Genomic DNA, 6,706 nt, shown 5'->3' on the forward strand with positions numbered 1-6,706 from the left:
AATAGCTTCTTTTCCAAGATAACTACCCAATTGGATGAAGATCGAAAGCTCTCTAGTAAAATCAAGAGAAAAGAAAGAAGAAGAAGAATAAAAACTACAGTTAATCCATTGAATCACAATAGAGCTCTCTAACCCAATGAAAAGAGTTAGTTGATCATTGCTCTACCAAAATAGAAAAGAAAGAAAGTGCAGAAAAGTAAAGATGAAGATTGAAACTGAAAATAAAACTTCAAAATTCATAAATGAAAAGTACAAACTAAAATTAAACTACTACTAAGGAAAGAAAAAGAAGAGAAAAGGAAGAAGAGTGTAGGAGGGGAGGGGTCCGAAGACCCACTCCCCTTGGAATGTGCCAATTCACAGAAGTTCAAATTGGTCTTCACTCTCTCCCCCTTCCTTCAATTTCTAGAATGCTTTCAATGTAAAAACTAAGGCCTTTATATAGGCTCTCCTAAATTACAAAATGAAATTAAAAGCAAATTATAATTAAATGAAAATTCCTATTCTAGATGCTTCTTGTGGTCTTGATTGGTTGACAATTGTGGGCTTGCTTGCTTGAGCTTTGAAGTGGACTTGAGGGAGAAGTGAGTCAAGTTAAGGTCCAGGTGCTAAAGTTAGTGCTAAAGTTCGCCACACTTACGCTACAAGTGTGGCGTTAGTGCTAAAGTTATTGTGGCTAACGTTGCACTTGCTGCCCAGTTGGTGTTTTTGGGGCTTAAAAGATGCCTCTTGTTTGTGCTCCAATTTTACGTCCACTATAGAGTATTAAATATTGTTGGAAAGCTCTAAATGTCAGCTTTCTAACTCAACTGAAATCACCTCAATTGGATCTCTATAACTCAAGTTATGCTCCTTTGAAGTAGACATGGTCGCTGGCATAGTCGCTAGCGTTAATGGAAAACGTGAGTCCCGATAATGCTAGCGACCAGGGGCTTAATATTTCCAGGTTCTGGAGCTCAAAATCAATGTCCACCCCATACTATTATATATTGTTGGAAATTTCTGGATGTCTACTTTCCAACGCCTTTGGAAGCGCATCATTTGGAGCTCTACAACTCGAGTTACACTTCTTGGAAGGTGAAGAGGTCAGTTGGCCTTAATACAGGTTGATACCATGTTCATCATTGCACTTTCGGGGCAGGTTTTCTCCCTCAAATTTAGCGTCAACCATGTAGTGCCATATATGCTTGGAAAGCTCTGGAATCCTACTTTTCAATGCCACTAGAATTACCTCATTTGGAGCTTTGTGGCTCAAGTTATGCGTGTTTGAAGAAGGCATGGTCAGGCTGCCAGGTGGGACTTTTGCCCACGTTAACTTAGTTAACGTGGAAGTTAACGTGGGTCTTTTTGCTTCGCCAACGTTAGTGGAACTCACCTTTTTCACTAACATTGGCGTTCCCCTTTTCTTCCACGTTAGTTCCCACGTTAATCTCACTAACGTGGAGACTAACGTGGGTCTTCTAGCCTTCGCAAACATTAGTGGCACTCTCTTTTTCCACTAACGTTGGCATATACCCCTTTCGCAAGCGTTATTGGGGCTCACTTTCCCCATTAACGTTGCTTGGTGCCTTTTGTCCCTACGTTAGAGTTCACGTTAGTGTAGCTAACGTGACTCTTAACGTGGGTCTTCCTTGCTATCATTCCATGCTCTCCTTCTTCAAAGTTAATGCCACTAACTTTTCTCCCTAACGTTGGAGATTTCCTTCCTTCCACGTTAGTGCCCACGTTAGTGTAACTAACGTAGCCACTAACGTGGCTATTCTCTTCTTCTTTTGGCCTAAAATCAATCAAACAAAGTGCATCAAAGTCTTGCTCTTAATCATGGGATCATGCATCATCCAATTTATCATATAATTCATGCAAAATTCTCATGAAATCATGTGAAGTGCACAATGTATGCTTGAATCAAGATGTAAGTGAATATCTACCCAAAAATCGCTTATTTTCTAAGAAAATGCATGAAACTACCTTAAAAACAGTAAAGAAAAGGTCAGTAAAACTGGCCAAAATGCCCTGGCATCATCTCCCCTTTCCTTTCTTTTTCTTGAGGGCAAGCAAACCTCTAAGTTTGGTGTGTTTTTTCGTGATCACTGAGCTAAGACTCATCAAGATCATGGCACCTAAGGGAAAACAAACCAAATCAAGAGGCAAGAAAGAGAATACTCCAAAGAGTCTTTTGAATCAAGAGAGGTTCCTAACCAAAGAACATGCAGACTATTACCACAAAATAATGGGTCTGAGGTCAGTGATCCTAGAAGTTAAATTCAATCTGAAAGAAGATGAATATCCGGAGATCCAAGAGCAAATTCGAAACAGAGGATGGGAAATTCTAGCTCATCCTGAAACAAAGGTTGGAAGAAACATGGTTCAAGAATTCTACTCAAATTTGTGGCTAACAGATAAGCAGAGCATAACTGGAACCGCCTTTCATACCTACCGAACCATGGTCAGAGGGAGGCTTATTTACTTCCATCTAGACAAAATAAGAGAGGTCTTCAAAATGCCTCAACTACAAGATGATCCAGATTCCTTTAATAGGAGAATGGTGAGAGTAGATAATGGGTTGGATCAAGTTCTAGAGGACATATGCCTCCCTGGAACTAAGTGGATAACCAATTCAAAAGGCGCTCCAAACCAACTGAAGAGGGAAGATCTCAAACCAGTTGCAAGAGGCTTGTTGGACTTCTTTGGGCGTTCTATATTGCCCACTAGCAACCGCTCTGAGGTCACTGTCAAAAGAGCGGTGATGATTCATTGTATTATGCTTGGAAAGGAAGTGGAGATTCATCATCTGATTTCTTGTGAGATTTACACAATTGCAAACAAGAACTCCACTGAAGTCAAACTGGCCTACCCAAGCTTAATTTCTCTGCTATGTAAAGATGCTGGGGTGAGGATGGGAGTAGATGAATTCATCCCAATCGAACACCCAATCACCAAGAAGTCAATGGAAGGACAAGTGCAAGACAACTCCATAAAAAGGAGGGCGCAGGAGTTCCTCCCAGAAATTCCTAAAATTTACTACTGGACCCGCCTAGAAGCATCTGTTACCAAGCTGCAAGAAGCTATGGAACAACTTAAGGAAGAACAGCAGAATCAAAACTGCATGCTCTGCAAACTGCTGAAGGAACAGGAGAAGCAGGGGCGTGAGCTACAGGAGCTGAAGCGCCAGAAATTCTCCCTTGAAGGACCAAACACCCCACAGATTGAGGGAGCATCCACTTCTCAAGATCAAGGTTGTTGAGTCCTAACTCTGTGATAACCTTTATTATTAAGAGTCTATTTTAAGAGTCATTTATTTTTCTATTTTTTTACTTTTCTGTCTTCTATTATTATTAGTTTGCTCTTATATTTATTTTTGAGTCTTATTGTCATTCCATGATTAATAAAATTTAAAGTTTATGTCTTAAAGCTATGAATGTCCTATGAATCCATCACCTTTCTTAAATAAAAAGTGTTTCTAATTGAAAAAGAAAAGAAGTACATGAATTTCAAATTTTAAAACAGTTTAATTATTTTGATGTGGTGGCAATACTCTTGTTTTCTGAATGAATGCTTGAACAGTGCATATGTTTGAATTTGTTAAAATTGTTGGCTCTTGAAAGAATGATGGAAAAGGAGAAGTGTTATGGATAATCTAAAAAATAAAAAAATTGATTCTTGAAGCAAGAAAAAGCAGTGAAAAAAAAAGAAGAAAAAAGAGAGAAAAAGAAAGAAAAAGCAAGCAGAAGAAGCCAATAGCCCTTTAAACCAAAAGGCAAGGGTAATAAAAAGGATCCAAGGCTTTGAGCATCAGTGGATAGGAGGGCCCTCGGGAATAAAATCCTGGCCTAAGCGGCTAAATCAAACTGTCCCTAACCATGTACTTGTGGCGTGAAGGTGTCAAGTGAAAACTTGAGACTGAGCAGTTAAAGTCGTGGTCCAAAGCAAAAAGAGTGTGCTTAAGAGCTCTGGACACCTCTAATTGGGGACTCTAGCAAAGCTGAGTCACAATCTGAAAAGGTTCACCCAGTTATGTGTCTGTGGCATTTATGTATCCGGTGGTAATACTGGAAAACAAAATACTTAGGGTCACAGCCAAGACTCATAAAGTAGCTGTGTTCAAGAATTAACATACTTAACTAGGAGAATCAATAACACTATCTGGATTCTGAGTTCCTATAGAAGCCAATCATTCTGAACTTCAAAGGATAAAATGAGATGCCAAAACTGTTCAGAGGCAAAAAGCTAAAAGCCCCGCTCATCTAATACTGATCTTCATAGATGTTTTTGGAATTCATTGTATATTCTCTTCTTTTTATCCTATTTGATTTTTAGTTGCTTGGGGACAAGCAACAATTTAAGTTTGGTGTTGTGATGAGCGGATAATTTATACGCTTTTTGGCACTGTTTTTAGTATGTTTTTAGTATATTTTAGTTAGTTTTTATTATATTTTTATTAGTTTTTATTTAAAATTCACTTTTCTGGACTTTACTATGAGTTTTCATGTTTTTCTATGATTTCAGGTATTTTCTGGCTGAAATTGAGGGACCTGAGTAAAAATCTTATTAAGAGGCTGAAAAAGGACTGCAGATGCTGTTGGATTCTGACCTCCCTGCACTCGAAGTATATTTTCTGGAGCTACAGAAGCCTAATTGGCGCACTCTCAATTGCGTTGGAAAGTAGACATCCTGGGCTTTCCAGCAATATATAATAGTCTATACTTTGCACAAGCTTTGATGGCCCAAACCGGCGTTCCAAGTCAGCTTAAGAATTCTGGCGTTTAACGCTAGAACTGGCATAAAAGCTGGAGTTAAATGCCCAAACTGGCACAAAAGCTGGCGTTTAACTCCAAGAAAAGTCTCTACACATGAAAGCTTCAATGCTCAGCCCAAGCACACACCATGTGGGCCCCGGAAGTGGATTTTTACACTAAACACCCTAGCTTACTCATTTTCTGTAATCCTAGGTGACTAGTTTACTATAAAAACTACTTTTAGTAATTCATCTTGTACCTCATGACATTTTACACGTTTCATATTGTATTCTCTACGGCATGAGTCTCTAAACCCCATGGTTGGGGGTGAGGAGCTCTGCTGTGTTTCGATGAATTAATGCAATTACTACTGTTTTCCATTCTATCATGCTTGCCTCTATTCTAAGATATTCATTCGCACTTCAACCTGATGAATGTGATGATCCGTGATACTCATCATCATTCTCACCTTTGAACGCGTGCCTGACAACCACTTCCATTCTATATGCTATCAAGCTTGAATGTGTATCTCTTGGGTTTCTAAACTAAGATTGGAACCTTCGTGGTATAGGCTAGAATTATTGGCAGTCATTCTTGAGATCCGGAAAGTCTAAACTTTGTCTGTGGTATTCTGAGTAGGATCTAGGAAGGGATGACTGTGACGAGCTTCAAACTCGCGAGTGTTGGGCGTAGTGACAGACGCAAAAGGATCAATGGATCCTATTCCGACATGATCGAGAACCGACAGATGATTAGCCATGCGGTGACAGCACATTTGGAACATTTTCACTGAGAGGACGGGAAGTAGCCATTGACAACGGTGATGCCCAACATAAAGCTTGCCATGGAAGGAGCCTTGCGTGCATGAAGAAGAAGACAGTAGGAAAGTAGAGATTCAGAAGACAAAGCATCTCCAAAACCTCAACTTATTCTCCATTACTGCATAACAAGTATTTATTTCATGTTCTTCTACTTTTTACAATTAAACCTGAGAATTATTGATATCCTGACTAAGGTATTACTTGAACGACTCAGTGCACTTGCTGGTTAGTTGTGCGGAATTACAAAACTGTGATTGTGATTTCGTGCACCATTTGTCAATCACAAATAATCCCCGACAACGGCGGCAAAAACTTGGTGCGTAAATTTGTGACTCACACAACTGAACCATCAAGTGCACCGGGTCATACAACTAATACGTCAGGTGAGTGAGGGTTGAATCCCATGAGGATTGCCGGATTGAGCAAGCTATGGTTATCCTGCAGATCTTAGTCAGGCGAATAGAAAATTGGTTGTTGTTTGTTGTAGGCACATAAAAAAAAGCAATAACAAAAGCAATAATAATAAAACATAGAACCAATGATGGGAGATCAGTTAAGGCTTTGGAGGTGCTTCTTCTTCTGGATTAACACGTCATACTTACTACTCTAATGATGAATAATTCCTTCAATGGCAAGGCAATAAGTGATTAAGCCATTCATCGTGGTCATTAATCTCCTCAGGTCCAGACCAAACACCCGAATAGGGAAAGGGTGAAGCGCGTGTAATTCAATCTCTTGATGATCCTACTCAAAATGCCACAGACAAGGTCGGATCTTCTGGATCAGAGACTGACGCTCTTATGATTCTAGCCCTTAGAGCCACAAGAACCTCAATTACCCCTGACTAACGAGGTTTTATGTCACATACCCCAATTAGCCCAGATAACTTGTTAGAACCCGTGATGCATTCTCAAGTTGTAGCTCCATACTATCCGGGTCAGGACTCATAAGGAACTCATGTAGAATCGAGATTCATAAGGATGAAGAACGACAATCCATCATAGAACAGAATCAAACATAGATTAAAGTAGAAAAGTAATTGCATTAATCCATAAGAATTAGCAGAGCTCCTAACCTTAACCTAGGAGGTTTAGTTGCTCATACTGTACGGAAAATAATGTGTGTAATGTTCTGAGGGGATGAAGATCT

This window comes from Arachis ipaensis, chromosome B06 (genome assembly GCF_000816755.2).
Source record: "Arachis ipaensis cultivar K30076 chromosome B06, Araip1.1, whole genome shotgun sequence".
NCBI lineage: Eukaryota > Viridiplantae > Streptophyta > Magnoliopsida > Fabales > Fabaceae > Arachis > Arachis ipaensis.